General features: G+C 40.2%; 1 protein-coding gene across 2 annotated transcripts in view; it reads right to left on the reverse strand.

Moving 5' to 3' along the window:
* LOC122789943 (arf-GAP with Rho-GAP domain, ANK repeat and PH domain-containing protein 1-like) overlaps positions 1-17,099 on the reverse strand; it is a 1,460,469-nt gene that overhangs the window by 100,817 nt on the left and 1,342,553 nt on the right. The window lies entirely within an intron of this gene.

A 17,099-nucleotide genomic window follows, 5' to 3' on the forward strand; every position in this document is an offset into this window, starting at 1 on the left:
ATTGTGAATTTTCCTAGTATTTGATGACTCCTCTTTCTGTGTTACCATAAAGCCTTTTCTCTTTAGATTTGTCCATTCATGCTCTACATTATCTATTTTTTGTCTGTTTTTTGATCCTCCCAGGATCTTGTCTGTCTAGTTTAATAGCCCAGGTACAAGCACACAGTTGACACACTGACCCATATAATTGGGCTAGGTGAGAGCGCTATGGCCCTTTTTTCCTACGTACCCAAGAATACTGATCATTTCTCCATTCACTAGCAAGAGTCAGATAGTAGGGATTGGGCCAGTATTTTACAGCTGAGGTGCGGTTTATCCCTTCCCCTTGGGAACACCCTCTCCCCTTGGCAACTCCTCTGAGCTCTGCCACTGCTCTCTCTGGGGGTGGGGGGTGGAGAGTGTACCTCTGCATGCCAAATTCCCTTCTCATGGCAGAAGGTGTTTACCTGGTGTGTTTAAATAGGGAGGTACTCTAGGAGGCTCAAAGTGTAGTCTTTTATTGCTAGAGGGCACAGGAGTCAGTTTTCAAGCTTTTTCCCTCTGCTATAAATCAGGTGAGTTTGCAAGGCTGTGTGCTCACTTCCACAGAGCTCATAAATATATATTTTTAAGTGTTTCAGATGCATCCAAAGCCATGCAGGGTAAGATAAGAATATTTTCTTGATTTACTGCACTTTTACTTGTTGTATAAAATGATTTCTACTGTTTTGAGCATTTTTAAAGTGTTTCTTTAATTTTGTTGCAAATGCCGTCATTTTGTTTGCCTCCAAATTGCCTTGCAGAAGAATGAGCTAGAGACTCAGTTGCTTGGTAGTTGTTTGTTGTTTAATTTGTATTGAGAGATACTTTTGCTGTTCTTTTGCATTAAGAAATTCTGGGATCATCCATCTTGTGGCAGAAGATGTTTACCTGGGCTGTCTGAGTTGGGAAGCACTCCAGGGAGCTCAAAGTGTGGTCATTTATTGGCTACAGGGCATGGGAGTCGGTTTTCACAGCAATACCAACAGCAGTGATTAATAGTACCCTGTATATTTGCAAATGCCTAGTCAGTAAAATTTCCCTATACAGTTAGGATTGGGTACAAAACATGTAAAAAAAAAAGCATGGCATTGCAAGGAATTAAGCTTAGAACAGCTAGCATGTGCATGCAGTAGCACTACCATATCCTACCACTATATAACATCTTGCCCTTAACCTCAGAAACTACCCTAGAAGACCCCGTTAAAACCCAGTCCTTAATCCTAAACATTCCACCCTATTACAAGACCTGACAACATAGATATGCACTTTTCTAATGTCTTTGTGGCTAGATTGGTAGATTTGTGCATCCTAAGGCAATGTAGCAACTGTCTCATGTTGTCAGACAACCAATTAATCATTAAAGAAAATAACACAGTATGTGAGAGATGCAAATATTCAACTTTCTTGGAGGCAAAACTCTCACATACAAAAACGAGGTTGTCAAGAATACCCACACTGTATTCCTTACACATACTGCTCACCACACACACACAGACTGTCTTGTGCTGAGTTGCTTAAAAGAAACCTTCCCAAATCCCAAGGATCTCCAAATCTGCCTAACAGCAACACAGCTGCTTAGCAATCACTAACATGCACACCAAAAGCAGCACCAAACATTTCACATAAACCTGCACCCAATGGTCCCTCAAGAGGAAAGTCCATAAAGCAAGACTATACTTTACCTAATATTCTTGTCATTAGGGACTCCACTGTGCGACACACAGATGCCCCACACTCAAGGTTAAACAATGAGAGGATAACAGTTAGTTGCCTGTCTGGAGCCAGGATCTGCAATATCACACATGCACTCAGGCTACTGCATCCCATGTACCAATATGATTCTATCATAGTCCATGTAGGTGTAAATGACCTGAGATGTACCTCATTGGACTATATGAAAAGAGGAATAATGGATCTCTCAGAGTATGTGTCAGACAGGTAAAACCCTTGCATTAAACAGCATTCTACCTTCACCATGGATGATACCACAGTGTGAACATAAAATTATTGATTTTAATAATTGGCTTAGTTTCTGGTGTCACTCCAGGGGGCTCCAATATCTGGCAGCATGGGAGGACATTGTCGAATAGACCATATTGGTTTGCCAAGGATGGGCTGTACCTGTACCTCCTTGGCTTCCAGATATTGGCTAAAACTTTATCTAATCCCTTATAGCTTTTTTAGGCAATGCCAAAAAGACAAAACTACAAATGTAATGAAAAAGTCTCCAGGCAACCTTAAGGTATTACTGCTCAATACTATGAGCCTAAACAAAAAACTCCACATCGTTCAAGCCCTTGCCACTCTGGAGAACACAGATATCTGTGCCATGACCGAGAATTGGTTTAAAGTCACAGAATTATTCCAGCCCTGCAAGCCTACTGTACTTTCCTGACTTTTAGACCAACAACAGCACAGACTTGGGCTGAATGTGGAGGTGTCCAGATCTATGTTAGCAACAAATATACCTCCAAGGTTGATTAAGCAGGATTATACCATGGAGCTCATCCATGTGCATGGCACCAAAGTTAAGGTCTCTCACCATTTCATGACTAGTTACAGGTCACCATCTATGCCCCTAGAGTCTGATGACTTTTAGTTAAACCTACTAGTGATATTCACCATCTAGTGAAACACCCTATTTACAGGTGATTTTAACTATAGACTTGGAAACTTACACTACCTCAAACTCACAAGCACAATGCTTAGTGGACTTTATTAACACAAACACCCAGGAACAGATAGTGCACACTCCAACCAGGGGATCAAACAAACTGGATCTGGTACTCACTAACATGGGACACTGTTGCAACCCCTCCCATCCCATGTCATGTCTTCATTAGTGAAGCTGGATCACAAATCTTTCCCTTTGAAGTAAAAAGGATCCTGGGAAACACAGCTAAACCAGTAACAGGAACTATTCTAAAGCAAACTATATCCTATTAAGTGACTAAGCAATAAGCTAAGAGGCTAATTAAGTTCAGCAAGGCCAACTATCAGGTCAGAATAGCCTCGTAGGCTAAGGACAATCACAAGGGCTTCTTCAGCTATGTCAGAACTTTAAAGTAACACACAGTAGTGTGTGAACTACTGTTGAATAGTACCACCTTCACCAATCAGGGTGACACAGCAAATCTACTGGCTGATAAATTCACCTCAAACTTCACCCTCCACTCCCCCCTCCAGGTCCTCTGGGTGAAATCACCCCCAACATACCTCCCATACCTATTATCAGGGAAGAGGTGCTGGCAGCACTTGCTAAAGCCAAGAACACCACCTCTATGAGTCTTAACAACATGTCTAGTTGCCTCCTAAGCAGTCTAAACCTTAACTACTTGAGGCAGTCTTCAACTACGGCCTTGAAACAAGCTACATTCCAAGTGAGTGGAGGACTGCAGCAGTCATTACCCTCCACAAGTGTGGACCATCAACTGATCCAGTGAACTACAGACCCATCAGTCTATTGAGCCTAATATGTAAAGCCATGGAATGAATTATCATAGAAATGATAAACAAGGACATTAACAACCCACAGGCACTGGACCCATCCCAATTTGGCTTTGTTAAGAGAATGTCATACCTACTTAACCTGGCAGACTTCTTTGAGAGGGTACCAAGGCAATGGACAAGGGTAAAAGAGTGTATAATGTGTATCTTGACCTGGCAAAGGCATTCGATACAATACCGCACTCAAGCATTGTTGACAAGTTCTCTGAGCTAGGCATAAATCCCTAAATAACTTGCTGGATTGATGGCTGGCTCACAGACAGGACTCAGGAAGTCAGGACTGGTGAGACCCTTTCCATCAAGAGACAGGTCTCTGGATAAGTACCCAAGGGCTCCATGCTGGGCCAGCACCTGTTTGGCATCTACTTCTCAGAAGTTAAGGGTAATGTTCCACACATCTGGCTCACCAGTTTCTCAGATGACTGTAAACTGAGAGCTATTACAGATTCCACCCAGGACATCAACATTTTGCAAGAGGGTTTAACATAGACAAATGACTGGTGCTAAAGCCATGACCTAAAATACAATACCAAAAAATGCATTATACTGCCTTTTGGTAAACTATCAACCAGAGTTACTCCATTGATTAAGCACCCCTAAGAGTCAACACAGTAGTAAGGGATCTGGGAAAATATCTAAACAGCAATTCGGCCTTTGACCTACAAGTAGCTAAGATAGTAAGAAAATCATTCCATGTTGCCCAACTTATAAGTAAGGGTATAGCATCCAGGTCCAAGGAAGTTATAGTGTCATTCTACTCAGCCCTTATCAGACCCATCAATGAGCACAATGCCCCCTTTGGCATGCACCTAACCAGACACTTGCAACATTTGGAATATCCACAAAGGTTTCTCACCAGGAGAATTCAGAGCATGAATACCCTTGTCCTATATTGATCACCAAAAAGCTCTTTCCCTGTATTTAGTCTCCTACAGGCTATTGAGAGAGGATCTTTGCCTGGCTTACATGGCCCTGATGGAACTTTTGCACATGTGCAAAGCAGACAGCACCAGAAGCACTAGATCCAGGAATCTGAACTTCACCTTTGAGATAAACAGAATGTGCTGGAAAGACAGATATGTGTCCCAAAGGATCCCCACTGTATGAAATTGGCTCCCCATCTGTAGATCATTGTGCATGTATGCCTTTAAGAAGCTTTCCAGTGGCTTGCACAAGTGTATAAATACTGAGCACGTGTGAGCCTGACTGCCATTTTGTAGTAAGCTGCTGAGATGTAAGCATGCATGTCTGTATAGTCTGTCTGTTAATGAGTTTGTTTATATTTTGTGATGCTGTTATTCATCATGATGTGCTCTTATGTAATAAAGCACACAAATGAACTACCCTTCCTGTTCGTCATCTATACTAGAGAGGGAAGAGCGACATGGTATCAGAATGGGATCCAGTTTCTCCAGATTCAAGACCGAGAGGGACTCCGTTAAGATTGGAGAAATATAGAGGAGAGAATCATCCCTAATGCAAGTATAACTCACAAAACAGGACAGAAATGAATTTCTGACATTAAAACTTACTTGCTCAAATGATTTCTTATTTGCAAAATATGAAATTAAGCATTCTGAATGCTCTAAATGATATTTTAAGTAAACGAAATGTCTAAAACTGTGACATATTGATAAAAATATTCAAATTACTACGGAAAATGTTTGAAATAAAGTGCAAATCGTATGAAACATAGAATAAAGAAAATAGCATTTTTTTTGCTCAGCACGTACTTTTTCATATTAATTAAAGCTACTTCAGATATCAGAAGTGCATGAAGTGTTTGCATGTTTGTGCAGTATTACAGTACAATTATTTCGCAAAATACAGCCATTTCAAAGCATATTTTGCAAAGTAGAGTATTTTGAAGAGTTTATTGTGCATTTGAATGTTATTACAGCACATGTAGCAGTTTGTTCTTATATAATTACAAAGAGCTATATTTTTCAGTGAGTTTGGGCATAATTTGTTGGCATGGCAGATGGATTTCAGAAACCAGGACCACTTGTGTTTGATAATAATATTGCAGGAACTGGAGAGTGTTTGAGCAAGAGTATGATATTTTCATACAAACTGCATTTTCTGATAAAGATGATAGTACAAAGGCATTTATTCTGCTTAATTTAGCTGAGTCCGAAAGCAATGAAAGGGAGTGTTCATTAGTGTATGCATCTGCTGTATTTGCAAGAGTGGGGGAATATAGTGGTACCGGCTGAATCAAGGGAAGATCCCGAATGTTTAAAACATAAATATAGAGAAATGTGTAACCCCCAAATGAATATTTCAATGGAAAGGCACTTATTTTATACAAGGGATCAAAAGCCTGGTGAAACATTTGCAGCATATATAACTGATTTGAGAAACAAGGCTAAAATGTGCAGATTAGGTGTTTTAAGGGATGAGTTGATAAAAAGGCAGACTTTTGTATGGTATTAAAGATGATGCTGTGAGAAAGATTTTGCTTTGTGACAGTGATTTAACTTTGAATAAGACCATTGAGATTTGTCAGCCATATGAGCTTACAGAAAAGCACACAAATATGCTTACAAATGAGAAATGCATGCTTCCAGTATCTTCTAGTGCTCATGTTGATAGCATGTAGCACGTGGTTAAAAGAAAGAGGCCCAAGCACATGGTAGCAGCTGTAACCCCTGCAATACTCACTGGTAAACCCCAGAGCTTTCTAGCAAATTCCAGAGTTCACACAGTCTCAGTGAAGCATAAGAATGAGTCAGTAAACTCAATGAATGGGCCCCCACCCAGTTTCATTGCTAACTGTCGTAATTGTGGTGGTAATCATGAGTCTAAAAGAGAAACGTGCTTAGCTTTTGGTCAACAATGCCACAACTGCAATAGGTGGAATCATTTCAAAAGGTTTTGTAAATCAAAAGGCACACATTCTTTTATTAAAACATTTCAAGAAACAACTTGATCAATTAGAAAGCTATGTTGATGGTGTGTCAGTGCTTAGTGAAACAGTCAGTTCAGTAGATTTATGAGCAAATAATGAAATATTTTGTACTGTTTGGATAAATGAAAAACCCATAGAGCTTAAAGCTGACACAGGTTCAAAGTGCAATGTTATATCTGCAGAAACATTTGCTAGAGTATGTGCTGATGAGAAGCATAATTTGGCAAAATGTGCAAAGCTTGTTGCTTACGGTGGTGAAGAAATTCAAATGGAAGGCTCAGTAGTATTTCATATTACTCTGCTGGGAGAAGCAAAAAGTTGTTATTTTATGTGGTCAGAAGGCACATACCATCATTATTAGGACTCAGTGACAGTTTAAAAATAGGACTGCTTTCATTTAATAAAGAAGTCCACCATGTTAGCTTAAAAGACCACTATTCTAATTTCACCCAGTATATTTTTCTATCTATGGCGATCTTTTCAAAGTCAAACTAGGCAAGCTTCTAGTTAGACCCAGATGTTAGCCCAGTTGTTAGGCCAGCCTGGAAAGTTCCAGCAGTAATGCAGAACAGAGTGAAAGCCGAGCTAGATAAAAAATTTTCTGGGTATCCGTGTGCTATTACAATAGATGATATTCTAGTATTAGGTAATGGTGAAAATGAGAATGACAGAAACCTCTAGAAAGTTCTGGACAGAGCTTGTGAAGTGAATATTAAGCTGAATCCCTGGAAATGCAAATTCAGGCTACAAGAAGTCACCTATGTTGGTCATTTATTTACCAGTTCAGGCTTATGACCAGACCCTTCCTACCAAACAGCTATTCTTGGGATGCCAGCTCCAGACAATGTTCAAGCCCTAAAATGTTTTCTTGGTACGATTAACTACATAGGCAAGTTTATTCCAGACTTGAGCCAAATATCAGTACCACTCAGAGAGCTGATACGTAAAGATGTATATTCGTCATGGTTAGAACAGCACCATAGAGCACTTGATGTCCTGAAACAGAGAATTGCAAGTCCATCAGCACTCAGATATTATGATGTTCACAAACCAGTTACTCTTTCTTGTGATGCTTTGAGATTTGGTCTGGGTGCAGCCATTCTTCAACAGGGTCAACCTGTTTCTTATGCATCCAGAATTATTACCCAAACTGAAATGCAGTATGCTCAGATATTGAAAGAACTGTTGGAAATCGTATTTGCATGTTCAAAGTTCCATGATTGTATTTATGGTAGACCTATCCAGACTGAAACAGACCACCAAATTCTAGTCACCATTTTGAGAAAGTCTATGCATACAGCTTCTGCCAGATTGCAGATGCATGATGATGAAATTGCAAAAGTATAATTTCAATCTTGTCTACAAGAAAGGCAAACTTCTTTATCTTGTTGATGCATTATCCAGATTGCCCAGAAACATCACTGAACAGCATGAGAATGAGAAACTTGCTTTTAAAGTCATGGAAGTGAGAAATTTTTCTTCCACACATCTTGATGAGCTTAGAAGTCATACAGCCACAGATGCAGTTTTACAGAAGCTCAACTACTTTATCAAACAAGGATGGCCATCAAAGCAATCTAGTTAACCTTGAGAAGTGCAACCTTATTTTCCTTAAAAAGATGAGATTTTGTCAAACAATGGTATTATCATGAAAGGTCCTACAGTTATTGTTCCAATGACCTTGCAACAAGAGCACATTACTATCTTGTATCGTGGCCACCCAGGAGGAGGTTCTACCAAAAGAAGGGTGAGAGGACTAGTATTTTGGCCGAGCAGATGTGTCACAAGAGACATTAGAGAGAGTCTCATCTTCTTTCAGCAGAAAGAACCTTATTGAAAGTTGAATACCTGTCCTAACAACATTTTAGGATGGGCAAAGATACCTCAGATTTCTTGCAGGTTCAATCCACTATCAATTCTCTGCATTGCCCTTTGGCTTATCTACTGCGCCCAGAGTATTCACGAAATGCCTGGCATCAGTAATTGTCTACTGCAGACTTCAAGGGATACAAATTTACGCTTATTTGGACGACTGCCTGATCCAAGCAGACAGCAAGCACAAACTTCTGGAACACCTGGCTTATGCAATACGGTTACTGAATTCTCTGGGATACACAATCAACAAAGAGAAATCCAGGCTAACACCATCTCAGAAAATAACTTTCCTGGGTGCCAACTTGGACACAAACACCCAGATGGCCTACCTTACGCCAGAAAAACAGGGGCAACTAACTCAGTACTTCAAAATACTAGCAAATTGTACCAGGCTCACTGCAAGGAAAATCCTGCAGGCTCTGGGCTTCATGGCATCTTGCATTCTTTTAATCCCATATGCAATGTTGCATATGAGAAAACTTCAATGGTACCTAAAAAACCTATGGTCTCAGCACAGCCACAGTTTGGAAACAATAATACCAATAATTCCATGTTTGCAAAAGGAATTTCTATGGTGGGCCCAAGCATGTCAAACAAACACAGGTCTCCCATTCTGCAAGCCTCAAGCAAATCAAGTCATCACAACAGACGCCTCAGATTACGCCTGGGGGGCGCACATGACAGACAGGTGCATTCAGGGCAAATGGTCCCAAAAGGAAAAGCACCTTCACATCAACCAAAAAGAAATGCTAGCAGTGATAAATGCAATTACAGCATTCAAGGACCTCCTGCATCCAGGACAATTATTGATAAGAACAGACAACACCACAGTAATGTGGTACATAAACAAACAAGGAGGAACACATTCATACCCCCTGTGCAGACTAGCCATGACACTTTGGAACTTGGCTCTGGAATGGCAAATTGAACTTCAAGCACAGTACTTGCCAGGTTTGGAAAACACGCTGGCAGGCAGTCTAAGCAGAAATATGACAGATCCGCACGAATGGAAGTTGCATCCTCAGGTGTTTACAAAGATAATCCAAGCGTGGGAAAGGCCAGACATAGATCTCTTCGCCTCCCACAGGAATCATCAATTGGAAAAGTTTTGTTCAAGGACCTTCCATCCAAAGGCCTGGAGAGTGGACGCCCTTTCATTCAGTTGGACAGCATGGACAGTGTACGCTTTCCCACCTCTGCCTTTTCTGCCCAAGGTGCTCTTGAAAGCAAGAGCAGACAGACCAAAGTGGATACTGATTGCTCCAGACTGGCCAAGGCAGCACTGGTACCCACTCCTGAGGAGCCTAACACATACTCCTCCCTGGCCTCTACCTCTAATGCCTCTTCTGCTGACTCAGCACAGCTACAAAACTCTTCACAGTCAGCTGAAAACACTCAGTCTTGCTGCATGGAAAATTCCTTAACACCACAACAGATCCTACTCCCCAAAGAGGTGCAAGACGTCATTCTGGAGGCCAGAAGGCCATCTACTAGAAAGGCCTACTCCGCAAAATGGAAACGATTTTGCTCCTGGAATGAGAAAAAAGGCCAGGATCCTAGAAAACTAAATTTGCCTCAGGTATTACAGTATCTAGCTGAGCTGCTGAACAGTGAGCTTTCATTTTCCTCCATAAAAATCCATGCCTCAGCCATTTCTGCAGAATTCAACATGGATCCACCGTTATTCTCTCACCCACTTTTAAGACAGTTCCTCAGAGGGGCTAAGAATATAAGACCACCAAGGAAACAACCAGTGCCAGCCTGGGATCTTAATTACATTCTAGAAAAATTAACATTGCCTCCCTTTGAACCAGCTGCCTCAACAGATTTGCAATATTTGTCCTGGAAAACAGCTTTCCTTCTGGCCATTACCTCAGCTCGTAGGGTTTCGGAACGACAAGCCCTCATGGCTGTGCAGCCCTTTCTCGTCTTCCGTCAGGACAGGGTTTCCCTTCAAACCAATCCATCATTTATGCCTAAAGTGGTATCCAGGGTAGCTTTGAATCAAGCCATACACTTACCTACCTTTTACCCCAATCCTCAAAACAAAGGGGAAAGGCTGCTACATTCCTTAGACATCCATAGACAGCTACGTTATTATTTGGACAGAACAAAGCCTTTCAGGGAATCAGAACAACTTTTTGTGTCCTATGCTGTAGGAGCTCAAGGGAAGCCTGTTACCAAACAGACAATTTCAAAATGGATAGGCCACTGCATACGATTTTGTTACTCCTATCATGGGAAATCTGTCCCTACAGGCATCAGATCCCACTCCACCAGGGCCACAGCTACCTCTAGAGCCTTCCTCAGAGGAGTTCCTACCAAAGATATTTTGGAGGCAGCCACTTGGAGTTCTGTGCATACCTTCACAAAACACTACCACCTGCCTTTATATTCCAAAACTAGAGCAGGCTTTGCCACTGCTGTGTTGCAGGGCATTCTGGCTCATCCCAGTTCCACCTAGTACCTACCACCCTGTGCGTAGCTTTGGGATTCTACCCATATGTGATTACTGCAGCTGTATGCACGATGAACATAGTACAGTTTTGTACTTACCATAAATGTAGATGTTCGAGTGCTAATACAGCTGCAGTACAGGTTTCCCTCCCTCCTTCCCCTCTTGGTAAAGGACTAGTGGCTAACACCTCCTCATACAACCTAATTTGGGTTATCGTCCTATGGTGTATTTGCTTGCAACTACTGCTTTTTGATTACATTGCATTGCTTGAATATATTTTTATATATAATTTATGTATTGCCTTCCTTCTGGGGGCACCTGACATCTGGGGCAAGAAAAGACTGAAGAATATGGCGTCGGCTGTGTCTTATATACCCCTGTCGCACTGACGTCAGGAAAGAAAGCGACAACAACCGACGCCGGACCTAGACTTTGGAATTCGGCCGACCGAGGGACCGCCTGACGGCAGAAAACCCATATGTGATTACTGTAGCTGTATTAGCACTCGAACATCTACATTTATGGTAGATACAAAACTGTACTTTTGTTCTTATATAATTACAAAGGGCTATATTTTTCAGTGAGTTTGGGCATAATTTGTTGGCATGGCAGATGGATTTCAGAAACCAGGACCACTTGTGTTTGATAATAATATTGCAGGAACTGGAGAGTGTTTGAGCAAGAGTATGATATTTTCAAACAAACTGCATTTTCTGATAAAGGTGATAGTACAAAGGCATTTATTCTGCTTAATTTAGCTGAGTCCGAAAGCAATGAAAGGGAGTGTTCATTAGTGTATGCATCTGCTGTATTTGCAAGAGTGGGGGAATATAGTGGTACCGGCTGAATCAAGGGAAGATCCTGAGTGTTTAAAACATAAATATAGAGAAATGTGTAACCCCCAAATGAATATTTCAATGGAAAGGCACTTATTTTATACAGGGGATCAAAAGCCTGGTGAAACATTTGCAGCATATATAACTGATTTGAGAAACAAGGCTAAAATGTGCAGATTAGGTGTTTTAAGGGATGAGTTGATAAAAAGCAGGCTTTTGTATGGTATTAAAGATGATGCTGTGAGAAAGATTTTGCTTTGTGACAATGATTTAACTTTGAATAAGACCATTGAGATTTGTCAGCCATATGAGCTTACAGAAAAGCACACAAATATGCTTTCAAATGAGAAGTGAATGCTTCCAGTATCTTCTAGTGCTCATGTTGATAGTATGCAGCACGTGATTAAAAGAAACAGGCCCAACCACATGGCAACAACTGTAATCCCTGCAAACCTCACTGGTAACCCCAGAGCTTTCAAGCAAATTTCAGAGTTTACACAGCCTCAGTGAAGCATAAGAGTGAGCCAGTAAACTCAAAGAATGGGCCTCCACCCAGTTTCATTGCTAACTGTCGTAATTGTGGTGGTAATCGTGAGTCTAAAAGAGAAACGTGCTTAGCTTTTAGTCAACAATGCTGCAATAGGTGGAATCATTTCAAAAGATTTTGTAAATCAAAAGGCACACATTCCTTTAATAAAACGGAACATTTCAAGAAACAAGTTGATCAATTAGAAAGCTGTGACCCTACTTTCTATGTTGATGGTGTGTCAGTGCTTAGTGAAATAGTCAATGCAGTAGATTTGTGGGCAAAGAAATAGTATTTTGTACTGTTCAGATAAATGGAAAGCCCATAGAGCTTAAAGGTGACACACGTTCAAAGTGCAATGTTATGTCTACAGAAACATTTGCTAGAGTATGTGCTGATGAGAAGCTTGATTTGGCAAAATGTGCAAAGCTTGTTGCTTATGGTGGTGAAGAAATTCAACTGGAAGGTTCAGTAGTGCTTTCATGTTACTCTGCTGGGAGAAGCTACAATCTGTTATTTTATGTGGTTAAAAGGCATATACTGTCATTATTAGGGCTCAGTGATAGTTTGAAAATGGGACTGCTTTCATTTAATAAAGACGTCCACAATGTTATCTTAAAAGTCCACTATTCTAATTTCGCCCAATAAATTTTTCTAATTATGCTGATCTTTTTGAAGACAAACTAGGCAAGCTTCTAGTTGTGTACTCCATGAAGTTAGACCCAGATGTTAGCCCAGTTGTCAGGCCAGCCCAGAAAGTTCCAGTAGCTATGCAGAACAAATTCAAAGCTGAGCTAGACAAAATGGTGCAACAAGGTGTGATTTGTCCAGTTGGTTTATCTACCCCGGCTGAATAGGTACCGCCCATGGTGTTAGCTCATAAGAAAAACTCATATGATATCAGAATATGTATTGATCCATGAGATTTGAGCAAGGCAAAAGACCTCATCATCCAATTCATACAGTCAGAGAAGTTGCTGGTCTTATGCCAAATACCACTGTTTTTTCTGTCTTAGATGCAACGAGTTCATTTTGGCAAATTTTGCTTGACTGTAAATCTCCGTTGTTCACCACTTTCAGTACTCCTTTTGGCAGGTACAGATTTTTGAGAATGCCATTTGGGATAAATTCTGCCAGTGAAGTCTTTCAACATGCAGTCAGCAAAATATTTCTGGGTATCTGTGTGCTATTATAGTAGATGATATTCTAGTAGGAAGTAATGCAGATTTGGTGATTTAAGGGATGAGTTGATAAAAGACAAAACCTGTGTGGTATTAAAGATGATGCTGTGAGAAAGATTTTGCTTCATGACAGTGATTTAAATTTGAATAAGGCCATTGAGATTTGTCAGATATATGAGCTTACAGAAAAGCACACAAATATGCTTACAAATGAGAAATGCATGCTTCCAGTATCTTCTAGTGCTCATGTTGATAGCATGTAGCACGTGGTTAAAAGAAAGAGGCCCAAGCACATGGTAGCAGTTGTAACCCCTACAATACTCACTGGTAAACCCCAGAGCTTTCTAGCAAATTCCAGAGTTCACACAGTCTCAGTGAAGCATAAGAATGAGTCAGTAAACTCAATGAATGGGCCCCCACCCAGTTTCATTGCTAACTGTCGTAATTGTGGTGGTAATCATGAGTCTAAAAGAGAAACGTGCTTAGCTTTTGGTCAACAATGCTACAAGTGCAATAGGTGGAATCATTTCAAAAGGTTTTGTAAATCAAAAGGCACACATTCTTTTATTAAAAGGGAACATTTCAAGAAACAACTTGATCAATTAGAAAGCTGTGACCCTACTTCTATGTTGATGGTGTGTCAGTGCTTAGTGAAACAGTCAGTTCAGTAGATTTATGAGCAAATAATGAAATATTTTGTACTGTTCAGATAAATGAAAAACCCATAGAGCTTAAAGCTGACACAGGTTCAAAGTGCAATGTTATATCTGCAGAAACATTTGCTAGAGTATGTGCTGATGAGAAGCTTGATTTGGCAAAATGTGCAAAGCTTGTTGCTTATGGTGGTGAAGAAATTCAAATGAAAGGCTCAGTAGTGCTTTCATATTACTCTGCTGGGAGAAGCAAAAAGTTGTTATTTTATGTGGTCAGAAGGCACATACCATCATTATTAGGGCTCAGTGACAGTTTAAAAATAGGACTGCTTTCATTTAATAAAGAAGTCCACCATGTTAGCTTAAAAGACCACTATTCTAATTTCGCCCAGTATATTTTTCTACCTATGGCGATCTTTTCAAAGTCAAACTAGGCAGGCTTCTAGTTAGACCCAGATGTTAGCCCAGTTGTTAGGCCAGCCTGGAAAGTTCCAGTAGTAATGCAGAACAAAGTGAAAGCCGAGCTAGATAAACATTTTTTTGGGTATCCATGTGCTATTACAATAGATGATATTCTAGTATTAGGTAATGGTGAAACTGAGAATGACAGAAACCTCTAGAAAGTTCTGGACAGAGCTTGTGAAGTGAATATTAAGCTGAATCCCTGGAAATGCAAATTCAGGCTACAAGAAGTCACCTATGTTGGTCATTTATTTACCAGTTCAGGCTTATGACCAGACCCTTCCTACCAAACAGCTATTCTTGAGATGCCAGCTCCAGACAAAGTTCAAGCCCTAAAATGTTTTCTTGGTACGATTAACTACCTAGGCAAGTTTATTCCAGACTTGAGCCAAATATCAGTACCACTCTGAGAGTTGATACGTAAAGATGTATATTCGTCATGGTTAGAACAGCACCATAGAGCACTTGATGTCCTGAAACAGAGAATTGCAAGTCCATCAGCACTCAGATATTATGATGTTCACAAACCAGTTACTCTTTCTTGTGATGCTTTGAGATTTGGTCTGGGTGCAGCCATTCTTCAAGAGGGTCAACCTGTTTCTTATGCATCCAGAATTCTTACCCAAACTGAAATGCAGTATGCTCAGATATTGAAAGAACTGTTGGAAATCGTATTTGCATGTTCAAAGTTCCATGATTGTATTTATGGTAGACCTATCCAGACTGAAACAGACCACCAAATTCTAGTCACCATTTTGAGAAAGCCTATGCATACAGCTTCTGCCAGATTGCAAATGCATGATGATGAAATTGCAAAAGTATAATTTCAATCTTGTCTACAAGAAAGTCAAACTTCTTTATCTTGTTGATACATTATCCAGATTGCCCAGAAACATCACTGAACAGCATGAGAATGAGAAACTTGCTTTTAAAGTCATGGAAGTGAGACATGTTTCTTCCACACATCTTGATGAGCTTAGAAGTCATACAGCCACAGATGCAGTTTTACAGAAGCTCAACTACTTTATCAAACAAGGATGGCCATCAAAGCAATCTAGTTAACCTTGAGAAGTGCAACCTTATTTTCCTTAAAAAGATGAGATTTTGTCAAACAATGGTATTATCATGAAAGGTCCTACAGTTATTGTTGCAATGACCTTGCAACAAGAGCACATTACTATCTTGTATCGTGGCCAGCCAGGAAAAGGTTCTACCAAAAGAAGGGTGAGAGGACTAGTATTTTGGCCGTATGTGTCACAAGACATTGAGAGAGTCCTATCTTCTTCAGCAGAAAGAACCACTTCATCTGAACCAGATACCTGAACTACCTTGGTCAACAGTAGCTACCAACATTTTTGAATGGAATGGTCAACATTACTTGGTGTTAGTAGACTCTTATTCAAATTGGTTTGAGATTGACCTACTTCCTAATCTACCATCTAGTACTGTCATTACTAAGATGATCATCATTTTGCAGTCCATGGTAGTCCGCACAAAGTTATTTCTGAAAATGGTACACAGGTTACAACCCAACAGTTCAAAAGATTTGCTGAAGAGTGGGACTTTACTTATGTTACAAGTATCCCTGAGTATCTCCAATCAAATGGTTTGGCACAATGCACAGTTCAAAGTGCAAAGCAATTACTAGAGAAGTTGAAATGAGACAATAGTGATTTTTTTCCTGAATCTCTTGAATCTCAGAAACTTCTGTTGAGACAAACCAGAACCACATTACCAATTAATAGCAAATTATTGCTTCCATGTGTCAAGAGCAACAGATCAGTAAAAGACAATCTGTTGAAGAAGCATTTATACCAGAAGGCCTATTATGATAAGACCAGCAAACTGCTCAATCCATTACTTGAAGGAGAGACAGTGAGAATGCAAATGTCCAAAGGTTATGATCGGATTGGAGTTGTGAAGAGTATTTGCTCAGAGCAGAGATCGTACATTATGGAATCACAAGGAGTTGACTTTAAGCAGAATTAGAGACATTTGATGCCAGTGTTCGAGCCTATACCATAGCACATAGCCTGTGAGAAAGACTATATCTCAGAGTGAGTTGCCAGTGTTCCAGTTCCAGAGGACGTTCCAGTAAATATCCCTGTTTCTGAGATGAATCCCAAAATTCCTGATATGAGTTGTTCACTGAAGACTGTCCCTGTTGCTAAACTCAGTTCTGATTACTATATTACTAGATCAGGTTGCATTTCCAGACCATGTTAGAGATACATGTCAACTTGGACATGAACATTATGTTTGTATGCATATCTTATCCTAATGTCATTTCATTTGAGGGCAATTTATTTAAGAGGGAGGATGTAGATCAATGTGTATGCATGCCTTTAAGAAGCTTTCCAGGGGCTTGCACAAGTGTATAAATACTGAGCACGTGCGAGCCTGACTGCCATTTTGTAGTAAGCCTTTGACATGTAAGCATGCATACTGTATAGTCTGTCTGTTAATTAATTTGTTTATATTTTGTGATGCTCTTATTCATTCTGATGTATTTTTATGTAATAAAGCATATAAATGAACTACCCTGCCTGTTTGTCATCTATACTAGAGAGGGACAAGCAATACCATCCATGTAAAACACAGTTTATTCTGGACCCTATTCAAATGAAACCTTGACAGTTGGATTGGCAATTGTACATTTACCCCAGTCT

Source organism: Protopterus annectens, chromosome 15.part0 (genome assembly GCF_019279795.1).
Source record: "Protopterus annectens isolate FY-2018-M chromosome 15.part0, PAN1.0, whole genome shotgun sequence".
NCBI classification, from domain to species: Eukaryota; Metazoa; Chordata; order Ceratodontiformes; family Protopteridae; genus Protopterus; species Protopterus annectens.